Below are 13,894 nucleotides of genomic sequence, written 5' to 3'. Positions count from 1 at the left end.
TATTGATGCTATATTACTCACATAGTCCATAAAGTGCTTCCTACTTAGGGGATTTCAATTATGTCATCCTTGTCCTTGTGAATCATCACCCTTTCCTAACTGGCAGCAGCATCATTGTACGTTTAAAAAATAAATTATTTCCACACAGCTTACAAACTGTAATTTAGGAAACACTTCCATTCTGGCCAATATAATTATCTACTGAAAATATTAGACATTCAGTAGACAAATGTCTACTGCAAATTAGACATTTTCTTATAACTTCTATGAGAACTTTAACTATGCAATCGCTTATTCTTTATTTACTGGGTATTCATACATCATTAGGGTATTTCCTTTCTGCCACACCTACCATGTATTTTGCTTTGCTCCAATGTATTGGGAAAAAAATAATTACATAACTAAAACACAAGGTTTTAAGAAACAAATGTATAATATTATTATTATATGCTCTATCCTAAACAACTGGTCTGTCTTTTACCTCCCTTTTGCTCAAAATTCTGTGAATATCACAGTGAAAAACAGAATAAAAGAGCAACAATGTTAATATTTATTTTCCTATAATTATGTTTTATTACTATACATTTTATGGAAAGACTAAAAAGTATCTGATATTTATGCTTCATAAACTTGATTTTTAAGGTGAATGTTTCTCATATCCTCCAGCATTTATCATATACTGACATTTTTATTATTCAAAAATTCTCACATGAGAACACTTCATCTGGAATATTGCAACTATTATGCATCATTAATACACGAATGCATTATTTATCATTGTGAATGATGTTCTGAAATGAGAGTCAGTGAAGATAAAACATTGCTCTATCATGTTTCATTATGGGAAGAAATACTTTTAATTATAGTGATGTCATAGAAATTGGAAGAGACAGAATTCTTGATACTGTTCTACCCACCAGTAGGGAAAAATCAACAGTGTTATTTCATAGGTACAGTACATATAGAACAGTCATAGAAATAGAGAACCACTGGAGTGCTGGGCTGAAATAAATCTTAAAAGATCCTCTTACTGTATCTGCCCTGAGTCCACAAAACGAGTAACACCAGAAAGTAATGTGTGAAGCAACAAATCATTAAACAAGAATCCTGTTGTTTTTTTTTAACAAATTTTCTTTTCTGAGGGACCACTTCATTACTATTGATAAATGACTGGTCTAAGACAATCATTGGTCTCCTTGGAACTTAACATAAATTCAAGTTTGTATGTGTGTATGCATGTGTACAAAAGCATCATTCCATAGATGTGGAAGCTTCAGCGGAAGTGAAGATGTGGAAGTTTAGACCCTATAACTGGTCTAAATATATGAAGGCTGTGGATACACTGCTTTTATAACCCACTATTTTATAGATGTCTCTCATAAATTCATTTTGGGTAGTTTTTCCCTTGATTTATTTGAGACTCAGATATATCATCAAATCATCTGCAACTAGAAATGTAATATGCAGACTTAACTCTATATGCCTAATAACACTGGCCTGTTCCTCCAGCCCACACACGCATAGCAGGGACACTGAAACTGGGGATGCGTGTTTAACTTATATCCACCTCAAACCACTAGCATCTCCCCTGTAAACATAAGGTGCTGAGTTTTGAACTGAAGTGTGTGAGTATATGTGAGTGTGTGAGTGTGTTTGTAAAATAAATATTCAGGAGATATCCAACAATTCTTATTTTATTATTTTTTGAAAAATAGACTGTAAGTTTTGTAAAGTGATTTTTCCCTATTTTCAGAGATGTCAAAAGGATTTTTCTCCTGAGCTCTACAAATATGAAGAACTAAACTAATTGAGTTTCTGGTATTGAGCCATTCTTGAATTCCTGGAATAAACTCCACTTGGTTATGATGTATGTCTTAAGGCAACACTGTTTTCTGTTAAAACATTTTACTTTGGATTTGTGTGTCAATATTCATATTTAAAATTATTATACAATTTTTCAAAATAATTTTTTAAGATTTTAGAATCCATGTTATACTTACTTAACAAAATAAATTTGAAAATTTCCCACTTTCCCTATCTTTGGAATAATTTAAGCTGCATAGTTAAATTGGGGTTTATCTAATCCTGGTGTATTTTTTATCAGGAAATTCTTTTATTTATAACAATTAGTCTGTTAAGGCTTTCTGTAGTGTATTTAATTTTTCTACAGAATGATTCATTTCATGAAGATTTCTAAATCTAGTTGCATATAATTAAGCAAATGGTCCTTTAGGATTTAATTTACTAAATTTATACAAAATTTTGACTGTTCCGCCTTTCATATCCTTATACAACCTCTAATGTTTTTTTTTAGTTTTTTATTTTTTAATATAACCTCTAATGTTTTAATGTTTGTACTTTCTCTGTTGATTTTTTTCAAGAAATCAATTTTAAATTAATTCACTTTTACCTTTATTAATCCTATCCTGTTGCTTTTTCTTATTTACTTTGCTCTTCTAGTTTCTATCTGCTTGCTTAATTCATTTTATTTTCTTTTTAATTTTTATTAATACATGCATTAGAAGCTAAAAGTTTTCTCCTGGTAACCTCTTAGATATGCCTACACATTCTAAAATACCCTGTATTCATTTTTACTATATTCAAGAAATTCTTCCATTTTAGTTTATTTTTCCTTTGACCTAACATTTATTTAATAGTGTGCTTTGCAATTTTCAAGTAGAAGGAACATAAAAGTCCCTTTGGGAGCTTTTCTTTAATTTTTAGTTTTGTTTTTAAAGGTCCTGTTTGTTTTACTGCTGTTCTTTGGAACTCACTGAGCTTTTCTTTGTGGGCTAAAATGTGGTCAATATTCTTTAATGTTGTATCATGTTTTGATATGAAAGTGTCATGTTGGTCTCATAAATAAGTTAGGAAATATTCCTTCTGCATCAATCACTGAAGAAGATTATAAAGAATTAGTATAATGTCTTCCTTAAATGTTTGATAGAATTCACCAGTGAATAAATCCACTGGGCCCGATGCTTTCTGTCTGGAAAGTTATTGAATGAATGCATATAAATATATCTGGATACAGTATTGCTTTTATGATTTTCAAAGATCTGCTAGGGAAATTAAGAACAAGAAAAATAAAACTTTTTATTTTCACTTATTCATTCTCTGTTGCTCTTCCTTTCTTGCTAAAAATCTGAGTTGCTGACCTATATATTTTCCTGATTACTAAAGAACTTATTTAACATTTCTTACAAAGCAGGTCTACTGGCAAAAAAAAGCTCCCTGAATTTCTGTTTGTCTGAGAAACTCTTTATCTAATCTTCACTTTTGATGAGTAGTTTTGCAGGATACTGAATTCTAGGTTGGTAGAGTGTTGTTGTTTTCCCTCAACACTAAATACTTCACTACTGTCTCTTCTTGTTTCCAATGGTGTTTTGAGAAGTTGAGTGTAATGTTATCTTTGCTCCTCTACAGGGACATCTGGCATCTCTCTGGACTTTTTAATTTTCTGTACACTGAAAATGATACACCTACATGTAAGGGTTTTTCATTTATTCTGCTTATTATTCTCTGAACTTCCTGTATCTGTGGCTGTCTGACATTAATTTGCCTAAATCATCAGTCTTTATTATTTCATATATTTCTTCTATTCCTTTCTTCATGATCCTAGAGAACTTCTGTAGTTGCCCTATAGTTCTTAGATACTCTATTCTGTTTGGTTTTTCTTTCAGTAATTTTTCCTTTTTGTTACCAGTCTTGCAGGCTTCTTTTGAAGTATCCTCAAGCTCAGAAATTGTTTGCTCGGCAAATTCCCATTTATTCATAAGCCTATCAAAGGCATTCTTGATTTTGGTTTCAATGTCTTGGATCTCCAGCATTTCTTTTCCATCATTTCCTGGAATTTCCACCTCTCTGCTTACATTGCCCATCTGTCCTTGCAGACTATCTACCTTATCCATTGGAACCATTAGCACAGTAATCATATTTCTTATAAATTCCTGGTTTAATAGTTGTAAGGCTGATGGATAGATATTATGCTGTTCCTTATCCTCTCTCTGATGCAGAAAATTACATTGATTTACATAAAGTAAAATTGTAAATGATTATATAAATAAATGTAATTAGATTGCTCCACTTATATAGTATATATAAATTATACATGATTACTTATAAATTATACATGGTTATATACAAATTATGTATGATTATATAATTATATTCATATATATAACTATATATGTGTGTGTGTATGTATAGTTAAAAAGCAAAGAGACAAATAAGGAGAAGAATTAAGTCTACAGGCAACAAATAAACAGATAAAGATTGAAACGACCTTTCTTGTATCCTGGGGAAAGGAGGGTGGGACAGCACAGCTTTTGTAACTTCATGGTCCTAGAGCAACTTGTTCCGCGGTTTTCACCCATTGGTCAAAGCAAGGACTTTTTGATATGAGATCTCTTGGTTGTCTCCCTGCACTACTTTAACCTGGCCTTTCTCTATGCTTTGCGCCATCAACCTTGCTCCATCTGAACTGGATTCCCAACGATTTTCCCTCAGAGGAGGACTCAGTCATTGGAAGAGCCTTACTGGTTAGTTTCACAAGTCTACAGGCCAAGATTGCTCTAGAAACATCCCTCCATGGCACAATTCCTTTGCTTCTTTCTAGTTTTAGCTGCCAGTTTCAGGTAGCCCCCCATGATTTCTAGTTAATACTTGTTACCAGTTTCCAAAGATGGCAGAAATCATGTTGCCTTCCCTGTACTTCCTCCTCTTAACTTACTGACACCAGATTTGGGATAACTTGTCACCTAGGTTTTCTCAGATATTATATTGTCTGTGGGTTTCATGTTTTGCCATCAGCATAGGTCTGTTTTTATGGAGAGATTCAAAAAGAGTAACAACTATGCCTCCTTAATAACTTCTATTTTCTCCATAAACTTTTAATAATAATAAGATGGGTATCTCTGAAAATCACTAAAATACAGAAACAAAAATGTATTTCATATAAAGAGTGCACAGTAAGTATCCATAATTGTGAACTACAAATAACCAATTAAACATATCAGACATGTATTTACATTTTTTGCAAGGAAATCTATGCTGGAATTATGAAACATTCTCTTTCAGGAAGAGATTAGCCTGAATAAGTATCCTAGGAGACTGAAACAGTCTTTTGAAAAAGTCAGTCTTGCATTTGATTAGAAGATTCTGTAGCTTAAGATATTTCTGGGATCATTTCCAGGAACACATACATAATTTACAGTGGCTGACCACTCAATGCTAACAATAATTCTGTTCTCCCAACCTTTATAATAAATGCAGGAGAACCAATTTGAGAGGATAAAAAAAAAGCAATCTCTCATTTTCTACCAATGATTGTCAAATTCAAATGCATCTGCATGAAACATATCAGTATCTAAGTTCGATAGTTTAAACATGAAATGAAATCTACAGCTTTGACTCTGTTATTATAGAAAATTAGAAGTGTATTTTATAAAAAGTATGTCCTAAGATTAGTGGTTCCCTTTCAAATTTAATAATCTATCAAATGTTATAACTCACTTACTTCTGCTTCGTACTAAGAAATAAGAACATAAATGATCTATACCCAGGGTCCTCAGAGAATTCAGAAGCTGCTACATGTAGCTGGGAGTATACATACTTACAATTTCAGGGAGAGAAGGTGCTGTGGATATTACACAGAATTAAGCCCAACTGACAATATAATAGCAACATAAACAAATTCTTTGAGAAAAACAGTCCGTAAGAGGGACTGCTGTAGATAGACTTTGAAGGACAAGCAGTATTTCACCAGCAGGAAAACTAAAGCAAGGATATACAATTTAGTGAGAACAAAGTAAAATGGAAGTATGAAAAAAGCAAAATACTGACATAGAAGGGAATTGTCAAGTAACCTGAGCAGGGGAAAGAAAAGAGGATGTATGCTGTAAGAAATATTTAAAAAAAAAAAAGTTCAGATCAGTTTACTAGACTTCAATTGCTAGTCTATGCTTGATAAACAATTTCAGTATCTCATCCTAAACACAAATTTTCAGATAAACCAAAAAGAATAAGGGAGCACAACAAGAACAAAAAAATGGCTGAAATGGCCAGTGCACTATGCCATCAGTCACAACTAATAGCCAAGTAGCCCTTGATGTACATAACTGTGCAAGTTTTTGCTGAAGTATCAGTGATTACAGTATTATACTTGTTTCAGGTACACTAACAGAGTATATTTGGTGGCAGTGAGGAGATACCCCTCATCCAAGGTAAGGAACAGCGGTTGCACTTTGCTGGAGCAGCTGTGAAGAGATTCCCCACGTCCAAGGTAAGAGAAACCCAAGTAAGATGGTAGGTGTTGCAAGAGGGCATCAGAGGGCAGACACACTGAAACCATACTCACAGAAAACTAGTCAGTCTAATCACACTAGGACCACAGCCTTGTCTAACTCAATGAAACTAAGCCATGACCTGTGGGGCCACTCAAGATGGGCAGGTCGTGGTGGAGAGGTCTGACACAATGTGGTCCACTGGAGAAGGGAATGGCAAACCACTTCAGTATTCTTGCCTTGAGAACCCCATAAACAGTATGAAAAAGCTAAATGATAGGATACTGAAAGAGGAACTCCCCAGCTTGGTAGGTGCCCAATATGCTACTGGAGATCAGTGGAGAAATAACTCCAGAAAGAAACAAGGGATGGAGCCAGAGCAAAAACAATACCCAGCTGTGGATGTGACTGGTGATAGAAGCAAGGTCCGATGCTGTAAAGAGCAATATTGCATAGGAACCTGGAATGTTAGGTCCATGAATCAAGGCAATTTGGAAGTGGTCAAACAAGAGATGGCAAGAGTAAACGTTGACATTCTAGGAATCAGCAAACTAAAATGGACTGGAATGGGTGAATTTAACTCAGATGACCATTACATCTACTACTGTGGGCAGGGATCCCTTAGAGGAAATGGAGTAGCCATCATGGTCAACAAAAGAGTCTGAAATGCAGTACTTGGATGCAATCTCAAAAACGACAGAATGATCTCTGTTCGTTTCCAAGGCAAACCGTTCAATATCACAGTAATCCAAGTCTATGCCCCAACCAGTAACGCTGAAGAAACTGAAGTTAAACGGTTCTATGAAGGCCTACAAGACCTTTTGGAACTAACACCCCAAAAAGATGTCCTTTTCATTATAGGGGACTGGAATGCAAAAGTAGGAAGTCAAGAAACACCTGGAGTAACAGGCAAATTTGGCCTTGGAGTACAGAATGAAGCACGGCAAAGGTTAATAGAGTTTTGCAAAGAGAATGCACTGGTCATAGCAAACACCCTCTTCCAACAACACAAGAGAAGACTCTACACATGGACATCACCAGATAGTCAACACCAAAATCAGATTGATTATATTCTTTGCAGCCAAAGATGGAGAAGCTCTATACAGTCAGCAAAACAAGACCGGGAGCTGACTATGGCTCAGATCATGAGCTCCTTATTGTCAAATTCAGACTCAAATTGAAGAAAGTAGGGAAAACCACTAGACCATTCAGGTATGACCTAAATCAAACCCCTTGTGATTATACAGTGGAAGTGAGAAATAGATTTAAGGGACTAGATCTGATAGATAGAGTGCCTGATGAAATATGGACGGAGGTTCGTGACATTGTACAGGAGACAGGGATCAAAACCATCCTCATGGAAAACAAATGCAAGAAAGCAAAATGGCTGTCTGGGGAGACCTTACAAATAGCTGTGAGTGAACTCCAGGAGTTGGTGATGGACAGGGAGGCCTGGCGTGCTGCGATTCATGGGGTCGCAAAGAGTCGGACACGACTGAGCGACTGAACTGAACAGAGTATATTAAATAGAATGTTCTGCGTATGTTCACTTCTAGGATTTTATGGCTTCAGGTCTAAGATTTAGCTCTTTTATTCATTTTGAATGTAGTTTGTATATGGTGTATGGAAACATTCTAATCTCATTCTTTTACAAGTAACTGTCCAGTAGTCCCAGCACCACGTATTGAAGAGACTGTTTTTAATCCATTGTATATTCTTATCTCATTTGTCATAGACTGCTTGACAGTAGGTGCCTGGCTTTATCTATGGGCTCTCTATTCTGTTCCATGATGGTATTGCTGCTGCTAAGTCACTTTGGTCGTGTCTGACTCTGTGCGACCCCAGAGACAGCAGCCCACCAGGCTCCCCCATCCCTGGGATTCTCCAGGCAAGAACACTGGAGTGGGCTGCCATTTCCTTCTCCAATGCATGAAAGTAAAAAGTCAAAGTGAAGTCACTCAGTCATGTCCGACTGCTAGCAACCCCATGGACTGCAGCTTACCAGGCTCCTCCGTCCATGGGATTTGCCTGCCAAGAGTACTGGAGTGGATTGCCATTGCCTTCTCTGATTCTGTTCCGTAGATCTCTGTATTTCTTTTTATGCCAGTACCACGTTGTTTTGATTACTAAAGCTTTGTAGTCTAGTCTGAAGTCAGGAGCATAATACCACCAGCTTTATTCTTTTTTCTCAAAACTGCTTTGGCAATTCAGGGCTCTTTGTGTTTCCATATACATTTTAGGATTATTTTTTCTAGCTCTGTGGTAAATGTCATGGGTATGTGACAGGGATTCAATTTAGTTGCTCAGTCATGTCCGACTCTTTGTGATTCCCATGGACTGCAGCACACCAGGCCTCCCTGTCTATCACCAACTCCTGGAGTTTAGTCAAATTCATGTCCATTAAGACAGTGATGCCATCCAACAATCTTATCCTCTGTCATTCCCTTCTCCTCCTACCTTCAATCTTTCCCAGCATCACGTGGCCAAAGCATTGAAGTTTCAGTTTCAGCATCAGTCCTTCCAATGAATATTTAGGACTGATTTCCTTTAGGATTGACTGGTTAGATCTCCTTTCAGTCCAAGGGACTCTCAAGAGTCTTCTCCAACACCACAGTTCAAAAGCATCAACTTTTGATGAGTTGCACTCAGCTTTCTTTATACTCCAACTCTCACATCCATACATGCTACTGCTGCTGTTGCTAAGTCGCTTCAGTCGTGTCCAACATGACTACTGGAAAAACCATAGCCTTGACTAGATGGACCTTTGTGAGCAAAGTAATGTCTCTGCTTTTTAATATGATATCTAGGTTGGTCATAACTTTCCTTCCAAGGAGTAAGCGTCTTTTAATTTCATAGTTGTAGTCACCATCTGCAGTGATTTGGGAGCCCAAGAAAATAAAGTCTGTCACTGTTTCCATTGTTTCCCCATCTATTTGCCATGAAGTGATGGGACCAGATGCCATGTAGATTGCTTTAGGTAGAAGACACATTTACCAATATTATTTCTTCCAATTTATGAATGAAATATATTTCTTTGTATCACCTTCAATTTCCTTCAACAAATTCTTATAGTTTTCATTGCAAAGGTCTTTTACCTCCTTAGTTTATTCCTGGGTATTTTATAAGTTTTGATGCAATTTTAGAGAGGATTGTTTCTATGTCTTCTGTTTCTGACATTTGATCATTAGCAAATAGTAAGCAGGGCTGGAGTGTTCACTGGGCTCAGGCTGTGGCATGCAATAGAGAAGGTGAGGGAAACTAAGCAGCCACCTCCACAGTTTTCAATCTGCCCTCTCCACCCTGCTTTAGGAGCAAGCTAGTGCAGGCCCACAGCTCACAAGCAAAATCCAGGCTTCCCAGAGCCCTGCAGTGAGTCCCACCAGCTCTCCAACCAGCAAACGAGCTCAAGTTCCCTGTGCCAGACCCCTGGGCTGGGTCACCCAACATGTGGCTGGAACTGCTCACTCCCCAGGACAAATCTCCACCTGTATCGTTTCTCTTTTCCTCTGAGCCCCTTCCAAAGGCACAGGTCTCAACCTGATCACTTCTCTTCCCTTCATACAAGATTCCATGTGGATCTTCTTTCATCCTTGGTTGTACAGGACCCTTTGAGCCAGTTTCTAGTTAGTTTTCAGTGAGAAATGTTCCACGTGTAAATGTATTTTTGATGTGCTTGTCGGGAGAGGTGAGCTCCACCTCCTTCTACTCCATCTTGATTGATCTCAACATTAACTGAATGCCTAGCCTATTTCAGTGCCTTGACTACTACATAACACACCTGCTAGAGAATCGGAAGAATTCATTTTTAGTACTGGAAATCAGCTCTTAAAGACCAAGGCAATGACAGCCAGTATAGTGAAAAATCAAAACCTAGCTAACTGGCCTGCCTGGTTCTAGCCACTACAAAATACCAGCAACCACAGGGAAAGTACTAAATATTAAATTCTTGATAGGCTTTCTAGAATAGAAGAATATTTTTCACAACTGATATCTAGCACAGTAATTTTCACAAAGAGAATGCTCAATAAACATTTGTCAAATTAAAAATAAACCAAGGCAGGACTATGAAATGCATAATGTTATGTCACCCATCATTGTAATATTGGAAACATGACTTGGTACTAAATTATTATAATAAATTATATATAGACATTGTTCACAGAATAACCAAAGGGGTACTATGTCATTAAGAATCAGGGATTCAGGTTTCCTGGGCTTGGAACGGAGACTAGGTTTGTGGCTGGGGGGCTTGAGCTGGTGCAGTTCCTGGGCGATGGCAATTTCTGAGTGCACGCCAGTGCCCGGTAGGGGACTGGGCAACCCCGGTCTGTGGCTGGCTTCTTGGGGGGCGTGAGCTGGTGCAGTTCCTGGGCGATGGCAATTTCTGAGTGCACGCCAGTGCCCGGTAGGGGACTGGGCAGCCCCGGTCTGTGGCTGGCTTCTTGGGGGGCGGTCGTGGTGTCTCAGCTGAGTTCATCTGCGGGGGGGCGGGGGGAGCATCAGGTGGTGGTGAGATGCAGACCATTTAATTTCGCAGAGCAGAAAGCTAATGCCCATTCGGTAGTAGAATGTGATCGTGTGTGGAAGGAAGTTAGTGTTCAAACTGGAGGACCGGAGGACAAAAGCTCAAGGAAAACATACACTTTTGATATGGTTTTTGGAGCAAATACTAAATAAATTGACGTTTCCTGAAGTAGTGTTTGTCCAATTCTGGATGAATTTATTATGGGCAATAATTGCACTATTTTTGCATGTGGCCAAACCGGCCCTGGAAAAACCTTTACAATGGAAGGTGAAAGTTCCCCTAATGAAGAGTATACCTGGGAACAGGATCCTTTGGCTGGTATAATCCCACGTACTCTTCATCAGATTTTTGAGAAACTTACTGATAATGGTACTGAATTTTCAGCACAAGTGTCGCTATTGGAAATCTATAATGAAGAGCTCTTTGATCTCCTTAATCCGTCTTCTAATGCTTCTGACAGACTGCAGATGTTTGATGATCCCCGTAACAAGAGGGCAGTGATAATCAAAGGTTTAGAAGAAATTACAGTACACAACAAGGATCAAGCCTATCAAACTTTGGAGAAGGGGGTAGCAAAAAGGACAGCCGCAGCAACTTTGATGAATGCCTACTCTAGTCGATCCCACTCAGTTTTCTCTGTTAAAATACATATGAAAGAAACTACAGTTGATGGAGAGGCACTTGTTAAAACTGGAAAGTTGAACTTGGTTGATCTTGCAGGCAGTAGGAACATTGGCCGTTCTGGAGCAGTTGGCAAGAGAGCTCGGGAAGCTGGAAATATCAGTCACCCCTGTTGACTCTGGGAAGGCCATTACTGCTCTTGTGGAAAGAACACCTCATGCTCCTTATTGAGAATCTAAACTGACTAGAATCCTCCAGGACTCTCTTGGAGGATGTACACGAACATCTATCATTGCAAGAGTTTCTCCTGCATCTCTCAACCTGGAGGAAACTCGGAGTCCACTGGAATATGCTCATCGAGCAAAGAACATACTCAATAAGCCTGAGGGTAACCAGAAACTCACCAAGAAAGTTCTGATTAAGGAATACACAGAAGAGATACAGCGTCTGAAACAGGATCTTGCTGCAACTCATGAAAAAAAAAAATGGAGTGTACATTTCTGAAGAAAATTTTAGAGCTATGAGTGGAAAACTAACTGTTCAAGAGGAAGAAATTATAGAATTGGTTGACAAAATTGCTGCTGTTGAGGAAGAGCTAAATAGGGTTACAGAATTGTTTATGGATAGTAAAAATGAACTTCTCCAGCGCAAATCTGACCTGCAAAGTAAGACACAGGAACTTGAAACCACTCAAAGACATTTGCAGGAAATGAAATTACAGCTTGTTGAAGAAGAATGTATCACCTCGGCGGCGGCTTTGGAAACTACTGAGGAGAGACATCATGATGCTGCCAACAGGCTGCTTAACACAGTGGAAGAAGCTACAAAAGATGTATTTGGTCTCCATTCTAAACTGGATTGTAAGAAGGCAGTTGATCAGCATAATGCAGACGACGTTTTTGGCAAAAACGAATAGTCTGTTTAATAATATGGAAGAATTAATTAAGGATGGCAACATGAAACAAAAGGCCACGCTAGGAGTTCACGAGACCTCGTTCGGTACCCTGCTGACGCCCAGTGCCTCTGCATTAGACACTATTACTGCAGCGGCACTTGGATCTCTCACATCGATTCCGGAAAACGTGTCTACACTTGTTTCTCAGATGTCTAACATGATATTGAAAGAACAGTCGTTAGCAGCAAAAAGTAAAACTGTACTTCAGGAAGTGATTAACACAGGAAGCTATGAAACAGGAAGGTCTGGTTCCTTCAGAAAACTGCAAACAAAATCCCTCTCCTCGGACTGCACAGGAAGGAGCCCGGCAGCAAAGCCCAGGGCTCAGAACCCTGCAAGCTCCCCCTACCTGAGTCTTGCCACGACCTGGATGTTCTTCCCCTTTTCGTCAGATGGCTGGATGGCATCACCGACTTGATGGACATGAGTTTGAGTGAACTCCGGGAACTGGTGATGGACAGGGAGGCCTGGCGTGCTGCGATTCATGGGGTCGCAAAGAGTCGGACATGACTGAGCGACTGAACTGAACTGAAGATAGTGCTGTGGAAGCACAGAAAAGAGAGGTCCAAAGCAAGCCCCTTTCTCGGAGGAAGCACCCAGAATTGTCTTGAAGAATAATTAGGGAATGTTAAGGCTACCACAGGTACTAAATCGTGATGAAAAAGACAATGAATGTTACTTTAGGACTATGAATTTATCCTTTGAGTGATGAGAACTCGTCCTCGCCAAATGATTCCAAACAAGAAAGCAAGGGCAGATCTGCGTTTTCCGACCACGGTCCTGCAGTAGCTGTTGCAGGCTCAATCTACGTGGCTCAGCATCCCGCAGGCTTCTCAAGGAGGTTGTGCAAACACCCAAGACCATCAGCCTACAACTCCCTGCAGGCGACGCCACCCGGCTCTTCTCATGCTCAGTGATTGCCTGCTTCCATAGGAGTAGTACTCTGGGCGTTTTGGCAGTGTTTACGGTTACTCAAGCTGATTAGATGTGGGTCGCAGACCCAGGGAATAAAGAATCATGGGCCTGTGCTTAAAAAAAAAAAAAGAATCAGAGATTCAAATCAAAAGACTGAGGTGTTAAGTGTGAAAATTTGCCATTATCAATGCTGTGGCATCAAGTCACAGGAAGCCTCTGGTCTAATACCTGTCGTCTCTCAGCCATCCATGCCCTCAAGTGTACAGTGAATAGAACAGCAATAGCTATGCATAACATACCCTTATTGTGACAATCAGATGCGATCATGCATGTCAAATGACTCTGTAATCTAAAAAGAGCTACCCAAAGATTAATAAACTGTTTTCTGATTGACTGCCTGACTGCAGAGATATCTGCCTTTTCTCTCTTTCCTTTATTCTATACATTCTGATCTATCAGCACACCCTCTAAATCCTCCAAGCATATTCCCCAACCCCTCACTAAGTTTCCTCACCATCATTGCTTCTTATCAGCAGACCCAGCAGTTGCCCTGCAAACTTCTGGAGGCACCTTCCACTGCTCTCCACGCTTTTA

The 13,894-nt window shown here is 38.8% G+C and overlaps 1 protein-coding gene and 1 pseudogene across 1 annotated transcript in view; one reads left to right on the top strand and one right to left on the bottom strand.

Moving 5' to 3' along the window:
* The window catches only part of RYR2 (ryanodine receptor 2), an 809,907-nt gene that overhangs the window by 567,465 nt on the left and 228,548 nt on the right, over positions 1–13,894 (bottom strand). The gene's annotated exons all lie outside the window — the stretch shown is intronic.
* LOC138430445 (kinesin-like protein KIF11 pseudogene) lies at positions 10,659–12,803 on the top strand (annotated as a pseudogene).

The sequence above is a fragment of the Ovis canadensis genome, chromosome 25, assembly GCF_042477335.2.
Source record: "Ovis canadensis isolate MfBH-ARS-UI-01 breed Bighorn chromosome 25, ARS-UI_OviCan_v2, whole genome shotgun sequence".
Taxonomy (NCBI): Eukaryota; Metazoa; Chordata; class Mammalia; order Artiodactyla; family Bovidae; genus Ovis; species Ovis canadensis.
Note: the sequence above shows the minus strand (reverse complement) of the source record. Positions and strands in the feature narration are given on the sequence as shown.